Source organism: Hylobates moloch, unplaced genomic scaffold (assembly GCF_009828535.3).
Source record: "Hylobates moloch isolate HMO894 unplaced genomic scaffold, HMol_V3 SCAFFOLD_20, whole genome shotgun sequence".
Classification (NCBI taxonomy): Eukaryota; Metazoa; Chordata; class Mammalia; order Primates; family Hylobatidae; genus Hylobates; species Hylobates moloch.
The window spans coordinates 4,053,382-4,069,384 of NW_026652295.1; the positions used below are offsets into that span (position 1 = coordinate 4,053,382).

The following is a 16,003-nucleotide window of genomic DNA, read 5'->3' on the forward strand; positions in this document are numbered from 1 at the left end:
TGAACTCTTGGTTGCGGTTTTTTTCATTTTAAGATGGAAATAAATTACAGGTAAAATTACTTTCTCAGGAAGTTTATGCAAGGAGAGACCTCATTCCCAAGCAGCCTCTGCCTAAGATCTGGGCAGGTCAGGTCACCTGCATTCCACTCAGGCCCTACTGACCTTCTGAGGAGCCATGACACCTTGCTTCTGGCTGTCACGTGCTGCACTGGGCTCTGCCTTGAGGGATCCCACCCTCTTCCCTGCAATCACAGAGCCCACTTCAGAAGCAGCAGTCCCCCACCTTCCTCCAGGCCCACCTTCCTCCAGGCCCACCTTCCTCTAGGTGTAGTGGACAACCACTACAGGACCTTGACAGGGTGTACATGTCCCTGTCACCAATGAATTTCTCAATGTCTCTGGGCCATCTTTGGGACGTAGTTAGGAGGCTGGTGAGGAGGTCATACTTAATAAATCCACTCTAATAGTCCCATCTCCCTACGTGTGTGTGTGCTTCTTTTACAGCATCATATTGTGAACCCAAAAGTATCTGAGACAGGTCTCAATGGATTTAGAAAGTTTATTTTGCCAAGGTTAAGGACACACCCATCTGGTTAGGTACTGAGAGGTGAAGCCAGCTGGACTTCCTGGGTCCAGTGGGGACTTGGAGAACTTTTCTGTCTTACAAGAGGATTGTAAAACGCGCCAGTCAGTGCTCTGTAGCTAAGATTGTAAAACGCACCAATCAGTGCTCTGTAGCTAGCAAGGGGATTGTAAAATGCACTAATCAGCGCCCTGTAAGAATGCACCAATCAGGGCTCTGTAGCTAGCAAGAGGATTGTAAAATGCACCAATCAGCACTCTGTAAAAAATGCATCAATCAGCACTCTGTAGCTATCAGGAAGGTTGTTAAATGTACCAATCAGCACTCTGTAAAATGCACCAATCAGCGGGATTCTAAAAGTAGCCAATCACAGGGAGGATTGAAAAAAGGGCACCCTGATAGGACAAAAACAGAACCTGGGAAGGGACAAATAAAGGAATAAAAGCTGGCCACCCCAGCCAGCCATGGCAACCCACTAGGGTCCCCTTCCACGCTGTGGAAGCTTTGTTCTTTTGCTCTTCACAATAAACCTTGCTACTGCTCACTCTTGGGTTCATGCCATCTTTAAGAGCTGTAACACTCACCACAAAGGTCCACGGCTTCATTCTTGAAGTCAGCGAGACCACGAGCACAACACTGGAAGGAACCAACTCTGGACACAGTACCATGACCTAGCCAAGTTGACATATAAAGTTAAGCATCACAGCCACTTTGATTGAACTGTTTTTCTACGCTTAGTTAAGATGCACTTTGTTCTCCCTTAAGGAAACTTGGAAAACTTGCTAGTGATCCAAGCAACAAACCATCACTCCAAGTGGTTAATCTGACTCATTTTATATTGGATCTTATTGACTTCAGTTTTCAGACTTGACTCCCAAATTTTCCTTGATGTGCCTTCTTTGGGGCATGTGTCTGCAATGCAGACTACACTGAACATGAGATGGGTGAGTGTAGAAGCTAAGAGCCTGGACTCTAGAGTCAGACCTGGCTTTGAATCTCAGTTCTGCCATTTACATTCTCTGTCATTGCAGGAGGTCATTTAGCCTCTCTGAGCCTGTTTCCAGGCCACGAAATAGGGGAATTATAGCATCTTAAAGATGCTGTGAAAAGTTGATAGCATTATACATATTACTTATATTTATTGAACACCTACTCTGAGCCAAGCACTGTGGGAGGCCCTGGCAAAGGAGTGGCAAAACAAGAACAGAGGTCTATGCGTGGGAGCCAACAGTCAGCAGCAGAGCTTATATGTAAAACACTTGGCACAATCCCAGACTCATGGTTAGTTGTGGCTGTTATTATTTACTGCTGACAGTCATTGATTACCAATGAAGTCCTCCTTTGAACAGGCAAAAAACCCCTGTACACTTCCAGAGGAGAGCAAAGAAGTGAAGAAATATTGTCAGCATGCACAGTCCATAGTCATTCAGACCCGACTGTGGCCCCTCATGGCTCACAGAGAAACAAAGGTATTGTCCGTTCCAGCAGATAAGCTTTAATCTGATGAAAAGGGGAATGCAGTCATTCCTGGGGAGGAGTAACCTGTCATTAGCATCTGTTGTGTTCCTTCTCTTATGTAATTGGGATTTGGGGCATCAAAACCAGGAACATATTTGGTAGAACATAATCTGAACATATTTGGTAGAACAATGGGCAGGGGCTGTATGAAATTGGTTTTACCCAGTGAATCCATGATTCGTGGCCACTAAAGGAACAGGCTGCACTTCCAGCTCATCTTGAAAAACCTGCCAAATTTTTGCAGTGTCACTCCACAAGCAGGAACTTTCTACCTTTTATGTCTTGCCTGTGTTATAACCTCAACCACCCCATATCCTCAGAGATGCCCAAGGCCAAATCCCCAGAACCTGTGAATATGTTACTTATATGGCAAAAAGGAATTAAGCATGCAGGTGAGGTGGATGTGGCTGATTAGCAAATGGGGCAGTTGGTCCCATGTAATTATCCAGGTGATCCCAGTGTAATCACAAGCATCCTTAAGTAGTGAAGAGGGAGGCAGAAGTGTCAGGACCAAAACCTTGGCCTTGTAGGAAGACTTAACTGGCCATTCTGACTTTAAAGATGGGGGAGAGGGATGGGGTCATGTGAGTGGCCTTGAAAAGTTGGAAAAGGCAGGGAAATGCATTCTCCCCTAGAGTCCTCGGAAACAGTAACTATTACACTTTCTTGTGTATCCTGCTATACATGTGCATGTATACATATATAAAATGTGTGGATAAAGCTGACTTTTCAACAGATCAATAGAATTTAGAAGATAATGAAATGGCATCCTTAATGCTAAAAGCAAATGACCATCAGCCTAGAATCCAATACCCAGTGGGAATATCCTTCAAAATAAAGGCAAACATTGTTATTTACTAGCTAGGTAACCTTGAAAGATCTGTGGCAATGTCAGTTTTCTTATTTGTAAAGTGGAGATGGCCAATTCTACTTCCTTGGACTGTTGCAAATATTTAGTGAAAAAATTATATCGAATATTAAATACAGTGGTTGGCACAAGTGATTGTTAAAAAATACTATATTAATTAACATTTTCCCAATTAATAAATTAAAAACAAAGTAAAGATATTTCAGACAAAAGCCAAAATAATTTTTCACAAGCATACCAATTCAAAAAGGAATACTAAAGAACTTTACCATGAATGAGGAACATTATCCTGAAGGGAGCATAATGATGTGGGAGGAATAAGAAACAATAGAATAAACACAAGGATAAAACTGTTTAAAACAGTAACAATCATGATGTCTGTATTCGTCTCTGGCTGACATAACAAAGTACCACAGACTGGAGGGCTTAAACAACAGAAATCTATCTCACAGTTCTGGAAGCTGGAAGTCCAAGGTGTGGGTGGGGTTGGTTTTTCCTGCGGCCCCTCTCCTTGGTTTGCAGATGGCGTCTTCTCCCTGTGTTTTCACACGGTCTTCTTTCTGTGTGTGTCCGTGTCCTCATCTGCTCTTCTTAGAAGGATACCAGTCATATAGGATTAGGGCCCAACCTAATGACCCATTTTTCCTTTACTACCTCTTTAAAGGCCATTTCTCTAAATATAGTCACATTCTGAGATATTGGGGGTTAGGACTCCAACATGTAAATTATTAGGGTGAGAGACACAGTTCAGTCTATAATAATGCCTTCAGGGGTTTAAAATATATACCAAATTAAGATAGATGACTAAATAGTATAAAAGTTTGGAAAAGGATAAAAGGAGTTAAAATTTTGTGAAGTTCTAGAGTTTTTCAGGAAGATTATAATATATAAAAGACTGATAATAAGATACAGATGGATGGTGTACTCTCTAGGCCAATCACAAAGAGAATGATAGAGAAGGAAATAGGAATCATAAAAACATTAATTCGAAAGAAGCCAAGAAAGGAGAAGAAAAAGGAAATTTTAAAACATAGCAAATAGGAAACAAAGGGTAAATGATAAATTTAGATTTAAATATATCTGAAATCACATTAAATATAAATTAAATAAATATTCCAATTAAAACACAGTGATCATCAGACTGGATTTTTTAATAATAGCGACACTAAGCTGCTTACAAAACAGACATCCTAATATATGGTTAGGTGTAAGAATCTGGAAAGTGTGAAAGTAAAATAATAGAAAATGATATACCCTTCAAATATCAACCAAATGAAAGTAAGTACAGCTATGCAATTATCTGACAAGTCGATCTTAATTGAGAAAGCATTACTAAAAATAAAGAGGTATATTTAATAATGATAAAAGGATCCACCTATTAGAAAGACATAACAATTCTAAATTTGAATGTACTTCAAAATATAGTTTTAAATGTGTAAATCGAAAATTGGGAGAATTAAAAGAGGAAATATATAAATCTATAATCATGGTTAATTTAACATACGTCTCTTAGTAACTAATAGAACAAGGAAGCCCAACATCAATAATTATATAAAGAACTTGAAGGACATGATTAATAAGCTGTTGGCATAGTGACATATGTAAAATACTAAATTCAACAACCACAGTATATATTATTTTCAAGTGCACTTGGAACAATCACCAAAACTGACCTGAGCCACAAAGTGAGTCTCTAAAAATTTTAGAGGATTGAAATAATAGAGAATGCATTCTCTGACCAGGATGGAATTAAAACATTTTTTAAAAGCAGAGATAGCTAGAAAATCACCAAGATTCTTGGCCGGGCACGCTGGCTCACGCCTGTAATCCCAGCACTTTGGGAGGCCGAGGTGGGTACATCACGAGGTCAGGAGATCGAGACCACGTTGAAACCCTGTCTCTACTAAAAATACAAAAAATTAGCCGGGTGTGGTGGCAGGCGCCTGTGGTCCCAGCTATTCGGGAGGCTGAGGCAGGAGAATGGCGTGAACCCGGGAGGCGGAGCTTGCGGTGAGCAGGGGTTGCGCCACTGCACTCCAGTCTGGGCAATAGAGCGAGACTCCGTCTCAAAAAAAAAAAAAAGAAAGAAAGAAAATCACCAAGATTCCACATACAGTAAAGAATACATTCTAAAGAATCTATAGATCAAAGAGAAAAGCACCATGTAACTTAGAAAATATTGTGAACTGATTTATGAAAACAGAACATGTCTAAATGTATGGGGTATAGCTAAAGCCATAATCAGAAGGATAAAGTGTTAAATGCATGTATTAGAGAAGAAGAAAGGTTGAAAAAGAATAATCTAAATGTTGATCTAGAAAAGTTAGAAAAAGAATAGCAAATGAAACCAAAATAAAGTACAAGGAAGGAAATAATTAAGAGCAGAAATCCATGAAGTAGAAAGCAAGCATACAGCAAAGAAACACAACAAAAGGAAAAATTGTTTCTTTGAGAAAAAAAAACTAATAAAATGGATAATCATTAGTAAAATGAGCCAGAAAAAAGAGAATACATAAATTATCAATATTATGAAGAAAAGGGGATGTTATAAAAATGTCATACCAATAAATTTCAAAATATAAATAAAATGGGCACATTCCTGGTAAAGCATTACTTGCCAAAACTAAGATAAGATGCAATAGAAAATCTGAATTTTCATCCATGTATGAAAGAAATTGAGACTGTAATTTAATTCTTTCCCACAAGTAAAATTCTATGCCCAAATTCTTCACTAATGAAATCCTTCTAAACATTTAAGAAGGAGTGACACTGATCTTGCACAAACTCACCCAGGGATAGAAAAAGAGGGAACACTGCCCACCTCATTTTATGAGGCCAGTTAACCTCGATACCAAAATCGGCAGAAAAAGAAAACTTATAAGCCAGTCTCCCTAATAATGTAGTGTAAAAATACTAAATAAAGCGCTGACAAACCAAATTGAGGAGCTAATAAAAAGTATAATGAAACAAGTCCAAATGGGATTTATTCTAGGATGCAAAGTTGATTTAATGTTCAAAAAATTAGTCAATGTAATTTGCCATGCTAAGAAAATAAAAGGACAATCAACTAAATAGATGCCAAAAAAGCACTTGATAAAATTCAACACCCATTCATGATAAAAGAAAAAAAAAATTCTGAGTGTAGGATTAGAAGGGAACATTCTTTAACTGATAGAGTAGCTTGGAAGAGAAAGAACTCTAAAATAAACATCACACCTAATGGGAAATATTGAAAAGTTTTACCCAAATCAAGAATGAAACAAAGATACTCAGTCACCACTTTTATTCAACATTATATCAGCAGTAGTTGCAATAAGGAAAAAAAAAAAGAAGCTATCAAAATTAGAAATAATGGGAAATGAAATTGTAATTATTTTTAAATAACATGATTGTGTACATAGAAAATCCATTCAAAAATTAACAGAAAATCCATTAGCATTAATAAGTGAATTCAGCAAGGTGATAGATATAGGGTCAATATACAAAGTTTAATTATATTGTTGTATTTCAGCAACAAAAGAACACTGACATTTAAATGATACAATTAAAGTAGAAGCTACTGGAGCAAGTAAGTAACTAATGGGCAGGCAAAACTTAATTGACTGATTTATGGAAGCTAAGTGTGGACTAGCTTGAAAGTCAGAAACTTTTGGGGTCAGGCTGAGGGGAGGGGTGGTGGGAGAGTTCATAATTTTATGAGTTTTACCTCCTAGAGACAATAAAGTTATCAAATTGAAGATCAGAGAAAAATCACTTCCTGCTTCCAGCAAGGGGAGAGGAAAAGCAACCATTTTCAAATATACCCAGAGAGATCTGTTCTCTTTAACAAAGGCCTTTTCTCAGAGGAAACTACTTTACCAAAACCTGAAGCCTTGAAAGAAGGAAGTACCCAGCTCTATCTCCCTCTAACCTTCTTATCTCACCTACACAAGGGGAAAGCTGAGAAGCCCTTGTGAGGGTCACAGCCCAGGGGCACAGGCTTACTAAATGACTAAGTCCTAATCATCTGACTATAAAGATTTTTCCCTCTCCTCATACATTACCACCACATTAACAGGCTCCTGTGTGATAAACAAGATTACAGCAGAAAGAACTCTAAAGCTAAGACTCAGTTTAAGAAGGAGTCTCTAGGAAAATCCCAAGACAACAAAGAACACAAAAACAAAAAGGCTAGAGAAAATGCAAGGCCCTAGCACCTCCTGCTATAGCAGCCATTAAACACAGCTTAACTTCTAGCCATATAAACATCAACACTCACACTCTAAAGGCCTATTTAGTTTCTATTACTCAATAAATCATTTCTGGCTTTGAAAACAAAATTATAAACCATACTAAAAGGCAAAACACCAAAACCAAAACAAACAAAATTGTCTGAAGAGACAAAGCAAGCATCAGAATATGGCTCAAATATGACACTGATTTTGGAATTATTAGACCAGGAATTTAAAAACTCTATTAAATGTGCTAAGGGCTTTAATGAAAAAAAAAGTGGACAACATGCAAGAACAGATGGGCAATATAAACAGGGAGAAAAATTCTACAAAAGAATCAGAATAAAACATTAGAAAATAAAAGCACCGTAACGAAAGCGAAGAATGTCTTTGATGTGCTCATTAGTACGCTGGACACTGTCAAGGAAAGAATCAATAAGCTTTAAGATATGTTAATAGAAACTTCCCAAACTGAGATGTAAACAGAAAAAAATAATGGGGAAAAAAGGAACAGAATATTCAAAAGCTGTGGGTCAATGACAAAAGCTGTTAAGATACACGTAGTAAGTGGCCAGATATGGTGACTTATTCCTGTAATCCTAGCACTTTAGGAAGCCTCGGGGGGATACTGTTTGAGCCCAGAAGTTCAGGAGCAGCCTGGGCAACATAGTCAGACACCATCTCTACAAAAAATACAAAATGTAGCCAGGCGTGGTGGTGTTTGTCTGTAGCCCCAGATACTCAGAAGGCTGAGGTGGGAGGAACTTCTGAGCCCAGTGAGGTAGTGGCAGCAGTGAACTGTGATCATGCCACTGCACACCAATCTGGGTGACAGAATGAGACCCTGTCTCAGGGGAAAAAAAAAAAAAATAAGAATATCAGAAGAAGAATGAACAGAAGAAATATTTGGATTAATAATGAGAATTTCCAAAAATCAATGCCAGAAAGCAAACCACAGATTAAAAGGGCAGAGAACACAATGAGGATGTTTTTAAAAATCTAATTATAGCATATTCAAATTGCAGAAAACCAAACACAGAGAATATCTTGAAAGAAACCAGAGGAAAAAAACACCTTACTTACATAGGAGCAAAGATAAGAAGTATACCAGAATTCTCTTGAGAAATTATTCAAGCAAGAAAAAAAGTAGAGTGAAATATTTAAAGTGTTTAAAGAAAAAAACCACCAACCTACAATTATGTAACCAGCAAAATTATTCTTCTGTATTTGTCCATTGTCACACTGCTGATAAAGACATACCCGAGACTGGGCAATTTATAAAAGAAAGAGGTTTAGTGGGACTTACAGTTCCACGTGGCTGGGGAAGCCTCACAATCATAGTGGAAGACAATAAAGAGCAAGTCACATCTTACATGGGTGGCAGCAGGCAAAGAGAGAGAACTTGTGCAGGAACTCCACTTTTTAAAACCATCAGATCCCATGAGACTTATTCACTATCCCCAGAACAGCACAGGAAAGACTTGCCCCCATGATTCAATTACCTCCCATTGGGTCCCTCCCACAGCACATGGAAATTCAAGATGAGATTTGGGTGGGGACACAGCCAAACTGTATCACCTTCAAAAGCAAAGGAGAAATACTTTCTCAAGTAAAAACTGAGAGAAGTTTTTGCTGGTAGATCTGCCTTGCAAAAAATTATTTTTAAAAAGTTCTTAGAGAAAAGGAAAGTATATAGGTTAGAAACTCAGAACTATGTAAAGAATGAAAAAGTGTCAGAGAATGAATAAAAATAAAATCTTTATTCATAATTTTTAACTGCTCAAAACAATAACAGCAACAATGTGTTCAATGATTATAGCATGTGGATAAATAAAATAATTGGCAGCAGTGTACTAAGGGATGAATCAGGAATACTTTACCTGCACTACCCATTAAGCAGTATGGTGTCATTTGAAGGTGGACTTAGATTAGTTGTAAATGTATTAACGTATTGCAAACTCTAGAGAAACCACTAAAATTTTTTTTAAAGAAGTATAATTGATATGCTGAGAGAGTAGAACATTGAATTATGTAAAGTCCCCAGTTAAGACCAAAGAAGGCAGAAAAAGAGGGGAAGATAAAAAACAGGTACAATAAATAGAAAAGTTACAAATATGGTAGATATTAATTCAACTGTATCAATTATCATTTTAAGTGGAAATGATTCAAAAACACCTACTAAGAACAGAGATTGTCAGAGCAGATCAAAGAACAGAAACGAACTATATGTTGTCTACAAGAAATACACTTTGAATGTAAATCTACAGATAGCATGGTGTGCTTTTTGACGTTCTTTTATTTTTAATCTATATAGACTTTTAAAAATAAAAGAACGTCAAAAAGCACACCATGCTAACCCTTACCTAAAGACAGGAAGAGTAGCTACGTTAATGTCAGACAAATCAGACTACAGATTAAGGAAGACTATTAGAGATAAAAAGCAGCATTAGAAAAGGATAAACTGGTCAATTTTCCAAGAAGACATAATTCTTAATGTATATGGGCCTAAGAACAGAGCATCAAAATACGTGAGGCAAAAAGAGAACTGCAAAGAGAAATAGACAAATTCACTATTATATTTGGAGACTTAAACACCCCTCTATCAGTAATTGACAGACATGGCAAGCATAAAGTAGTAAGAATTTAGTTAACTACATATCATTATCAGTCAACTAGTTCTAATTGACATGTATAGGACAGTTGTTGACTTCATACAAGAAGAGCATAATACATATTCTTCTTAAGCTCACATGGAACCCTTAACAAAATACACCACATGCTGAGCCATAAGACACATCTTAACAAATTTAAAAGAATAAAAATCATGTAAAGTACTCTTTCACATCACAGTGACATTAAATAGAAATCAATAACAGAAAAACAGCAGGAAAATAACCAATTATTTAGAAATTATACCACACACTTATAAATAACACATGGGCCAAACAATGAGTCTCAAGATAAATTTAAAAATATTTTGAATTAAATGAAAACAAAAATACAACTTAGTATTTGTGGGATTCAGTGACTGAAAGCAGTGTTATTTACTTCAGTTTCTATTACTCAATAAATGATTTCTGGCTTTGAAAATAAAATTACGTATATAGCACTGAATGCGTATGTTAGAAAAGAAGAATAATCTAAAATCAGTATCTAAGCTTTCACCAAAGGAAACTAAAGAAAAAGAATAATATAAGCCTAAAGCAAGCAGAAAAAAGAAGTAATAAAAATTAGAGCAGAAATGAATGAAATTGAAAATAGGAAATCAATAGGGAAAATTAATTAAAGCCGGTTTTTTTGAAAGATTAATAAAATTCATAAACCTCTAGCCAGTCTAGCCAAGAAAAGAGAGAAGACAAATTACTCATATCAGGAAGAGGGATCATCACTATTGATTCCATGGACATTAAAAGGATAATAAAAAAAATACTACGAACAACTTCATGCCAACAAATTTAGTGACTCAGATAAATTGGACCACTCCCTTGAAAGACCCAATCTACCAAACTCACACGTGGAAAAATAGATAATCTGAAGATGCCTGTGTTAAATAAAGAAAATAAATAAATAAATAACCTTCCAGAAAAGAAAGTATTGAACCCAGGTAATTTCACTGGGGAATTCTACCAAACATTAAAGAAAGAAATGATGCCAATTTTTCATAATCTCTTTCAGAAGATAAAAGCAGAAGAAATACTTTCTAACTCATTCTATGAGGCCAGCATTATCTTAATACCAGAATAGGTATAAGGACATCATATAAGGACATTACAACAAAGGAAAACTATGGACCAGTATCTCTCATGAACATCGACGTGAAAATCTTCAAAATATTAACAAATAGCATCCAACAATGTATAAAAAGAACTATACACCACAACCAAGTGGGATTTATTCCAGTTATATAAGTCTGGTTCAACATTGGAAAGTCAAATAATATAATTTATCATATTGGTAGGCTAAAGAAGAAAAATCATATGATCATATCAATAGATGCAGAAGAAGCATTTGACAGAACTCAACAGACATTCTTGTTAAAAATTCTCAGCACTCTAGGAATAGATGGGACTTCCTCAATTTGATAAAGAACATCTACAAAAGCTTACAGCTGATATACTTAATGGTGAGGAACTGGATGCTTTCCTCCCAAAATCAGAAAACAGGGAAAGGGTGTCCCCCTCACCACTTCTATTCAACATTGTACTTAGAGTCCTAGCTAATGTAATAAGACAAGAAAAGGGAAAGAAGGCCAGGCACGGTGGCTCACGCCTGTAACCCCAGCACTTTGGGAGGCTGAGGCAGGAGAATCACTTGACTCTGGGAGGCGGAGGTTGCAGTAAGCCAAGATCATGGCACTGCACTCCAGCCTGGACAACAGAGTGAGACTCCATCTCAAAATTAAAAAAAAAAAAATGGAAAAAAAAAAGGCAAGAAAAGAGAAAGAAAAAGCAATATTGGGATTGGGAAGGAAGAACTTAGTTCACAAATGACATGAATGCTAATGTGGAAAATTTCAAAGAATTGACAAAAAAAAACCCCACAAACCTCCTGAAACCAATAAATGAGCAAGGTTGCAGGGTATAAGGTTAATACACAAAAGTCAACTGGGTTTCTACATACTCCAATGAACAATTGGAATTTGAAACACAATACTATTTACATTAGTACCAAAAAAAACTTTACACATAAATATAATAAAATATTTACAAGATCTATATGAAAAAAAGTACAAACCTCTGGTGAAAGAAATCAAAGAATATCTAAATAGAGAGATCCTCCGTGTTCATGAATAGGGAGACTCAATATTGTTTAGATGCCAGATCTTTCCAACTCTATCTATAAATTCAACACAATTCAAATCAAAATCTCACCAGTTATTCTGTGGATACTGAAAAAATAATTTCAATGTTTATATGGAAAGACAAGACTCAGACTATGCTCCCCAACTTTAAACTTACTGTAAAGCCACAGTAATGAAGATAGGATGATACTGGTAAAATAATCGACAAATTGATCAGTGGAACAGAGTCGAGTGCCCAGAAATAGACGTTCACAAATATAGTCAACTGACAAAGGGGCAAAGGCAACTGAATGGAGAAAGAACAGTCTTTTTGATAATAATACAGGGCAAACTAGACACCCATATCTTAAAAACGGGAGGTAATACCTAAACTGAAATCTTCCCAAAGTTTGAATTACTGGTGTTAAACTTCTTGGAGAACAATTATTTACTTATTTATTTATTTATTTATTTAGAGACGGAGTCTCACTCTGTAGCCCAGGCTGGAGTGCAGTGGTGCGATCTCGGCTCACTGCAACCTCCGCCTCCCAGGTTCAAGTGATTCTTATGCCTCAGCCTCCCAAGTAGCTGGGATTACAGGCCTGAGCCACCACACCCGACTAACTTTTTTGTATTTTTAGTAGAAACGGGGTTTCACCATGTTGGCCAGGCTGGTCTCGAACTCCTGACTTCAAGTGATCTGCCCGCCTCAGCCTCCCAAAGTACTGGGATTACAGGCGTGAGCCACCGTGCCCAGCCAAGGAGAGCAATTTTAGAAGGAAGGTATGGGGAGTAACCACTGGGCCCCAGAAGTTGTTTTGTTCTGTTTGTGTGTGGCTGGGGGTGGGGCAGCTGGGAAGGAAATGTCAGTGGGAAAAGGAATGCAGAAATGGATTTTTCTTTGCACCCCATCCTACCAAGCTGCACCTCTGCCTTATCCCTTTCTTCTGATAGCATCTTTTATGACTCCATTTATTCCAGAAAGCCTCACCCTGCAAAGCTCTTCCTGGTATCCTTTTCACCTAGGCAAGCAGGTAAGGTACTGCCCAGCACCCACAACCCTGGTATCCTGTTATTGTCCCAACTCAGTCTGACCCGTGGCTGGCTGTGATGCACTGGGATTCCTCAAGACCCCTTTCTGTGTTGGGTGCAAACCAACGGTGACTGACTCATGCTAAGGAGCCTGCGGCCTTCTCAGAGCACAGCTCTGCCCTCCAGGACTTCACTCTGCTTCTGTTTGGGCAGGGTCTGCCCGCTGCTCCTTATCTTGGTACCACAGTAGATCTTTGGTATTCAGGTTAATTAATCTCACCAAGCATGCCCTTTGCTTCAGAGAAGTATTTCTCACACTTGGCTTTAACAGAGCATCAGGTCCAGGTGCAAAAGGCAACACAAAAGAGGTCTATTTATCCACCCACAAAACTGCCTTTCCTTCCAGAAACAGCAGGCTGACAGAGATATCGGCTACTGTCATTCTGATTCCTTCAGTCCCAAGGTCATGAATAGTAAAATATGCAAACCAGCCACCTTTGCCTGCCATTGGTCAATAATCTATTACCAAATAAAATCTTACCTGGAGCCGTCCTATCAACCCCACGTGAACAAAGCGCCGCTCTAAACCTTAATTAAACCCACATTGTTCTGGGTGGTGTCTCTCCAGGCAAAGCTGTCCTTTGAAATTCAGATTCCTTGCACAAATGCATTCTGGCACGACGCTCCCTGTTGCGAGTCTGCTAGTCCAGCTATCTGAGAATAAATTATGAATTTGTCCAGCTACAGAAAGCTACTGGAAAGTGGATTTTCCATTTAGCATTTGTATCACTCAACTCTCTCCACACTGGAAATTGACTCCAATCCACTATTTGCATTTATAGATCACAGGGCTAAAACAAAGTTAGTTTTCTCCACGCAAAAAAAAAAAAAAAAAAAAAAATTCGCTGTAAGATTTTAGCTGATGTGACAAATGAGAGAAACCTGGGGACATGCTGAAGTTTAAAGTTGGTGCTCACTTTCATCATTGCCTGAGTTTTCCCAAGCAGCTTTTGAAGAGTGAGGAAGTAAGTTTTCTTAGAAGAGTAAATGTCTCACAGAGGGGTCACCCTTCTACCTTGGATGTTGAAACTTTGTACTTCTGGAACTAAAGCAGTTACCATAGTGCTGGGCATTGGGGGTAGGGCTAGGGCGTTCTAACCTCAGGAGGGCTAACAGTTCGGGGACACTTTTTATATCTTTGGCGACCCCATTTTTTCCAAGCCCAAAATGAGGCCAGGTGATCTGGCAAGTTTTGTGTTTCTAACATTGTGACAAACCCCAGAATGATATTTCATCGCGGAAAAACTCCTAGGCTCAGGTAACTGGGACCCATGGGCTAGGCCCCACACTTTGGGGGGCCCATCTGGACTTTTCCAGCCGTGTCTACGGCCATACCACCCTGAACGCGCCCAATCTCGTCTGATCTCGGAAGCTAAGCAGGGTCAGGCCTGGTTAGTACTTGGATGGCAGACCGCCTGGGAATACCAGGTGCCGTAGGCTTGCCTACTTTGTGTCTGACCCATGTTCCCCTGAGACAAAACACCAAGCTCACACCACAAAACAAAGAATGGGTAAAAAGGGCACACACACACTTTTTCAGTTTACATCAAACCAGAATCAAAATCAAAATCAGAGTATCCAGAAATCCAAGCCAGGTCAAAACCAAAACCAAAGTATCAAGCAATTCAAGTCAAGTCAAAAACAAAAACCAAAGTGCCGGTACAGGCACGCCGTGGGTGATCAGGCCACGCTTCCACTCAAATGGAGTGGGCAAGTTCCAAAGACCAGTCTTACCAAGTTTCAGATGTCCGGACTCCAAGTGCCAGTTCCTTCCCGGTGTTCAGCCACTGCACTGATCCTCCACGGGGGCCTGCCACGCACTGCTCTGACGAGGCGTTCCACCTGGGCAGTTGCCTCCCCAGGAGCGCTCTCAGGATCTGCGTCGCTCAAGCTGGCCAAATAACTCTTCGGCCAGTTCTCGCTTGCACGGCAGCAGCACAGTGAGAATGCTGATCACACGATTCAGTCTCAGGGCGGTGTTTCTCCAGGTATGGACTTCAGAATACCACCAGGTCAGAACCACCTGGGCCCCTCTCCAGACCTACTGAGTTAGAATCCCTGGGTCAGTGGCTCGCAGACCAGGGGCTGCAGACCAGCAGCATGAGCATCACCTGGGAACGTGTTAGGAACGGGCTGTAATTCGCAGGCCCCATCCCAGACCTTTTGAATCAGGAGTTCCGGGTGTGGGACCTGGAAATGTGCTTCACCAGCCTTCAGGGGATTCTGATGCAGATCAGTGGCCAGGGGTCAGCCCCAGCAATTTCAAGGAGCTCCCCAGGTGCTTCTGACACATGGGTAAATTGAAAAAAAGGAGAAATTAGGGGGAAAACGAACAGAAAGTCCCAGGAATCAACACAATCTGACTTGGGATTTATGAGACTGGCTCTGGGTCCACAGCCCCCTTCAGGATCTTGGCCCTGACCTCTTCTCGTTCTTCCCTACCTTCACACGTGAGATGCTACTGTGAACACTCTAATAACAATGGATCCTTTTAAAGCTGTGACCCTTTAGGTCCCCCCCAGGAAAGACCAATCCTTTGCTTATACCTAACTGGGGCCTGCCCTCTTTGTTCTGTTACTTTCTGATTTTAAGTCTCTTCCCTGATAGATGATTCTGGAGAGAAAACAGTATTGGAGGCTGTTGATTGGAAAAGTAGCTCCTAATACCATCTTTGCATGAGCTCTCTTGAATAATCAAATGTTCTAGATTCTGTATTTGATATTTTGACATCTTGGAGCCTGGCTGATGGTAGAGGCACAGCCCCTCCCAGAGTTAGCCAGTTCCTAGAGACAGTACAGGATTCACCTACGAACACATCTTTCACATTCAAGCCAACCAGTCCAGAGCCCACACTTCCAACCACCTCCTTTACTGGGCTCTCACACTCAAGGCCACCAGTTACCAGTCCCAGTTACTCCAGGGCCAGGTACCAGACAACTAAGGCAGTTCTA

At 39.4% G+C, this 16,003-nt stretch overlaps 1 non-coding gene across 1 annotated transcript; it reads left to right on the top strand.

Moving 5' to 3' along the window:
- The first annotated feature begins 14,373 nt into the window (after positions 1-14,373).
- LOC116460521 (5S ribosomal RNA) lies at positions 14,374-14,492 on the top strand. Its single transcript, XR_004245826.1, has one exon. It is a non-coding gene; the product is annotated as a 5S ribosomal RNA (ribosomal RNA).
- The last annotated feature ends 1,511 nt before the right edge of the window (positions 14,493-16,003 follow it).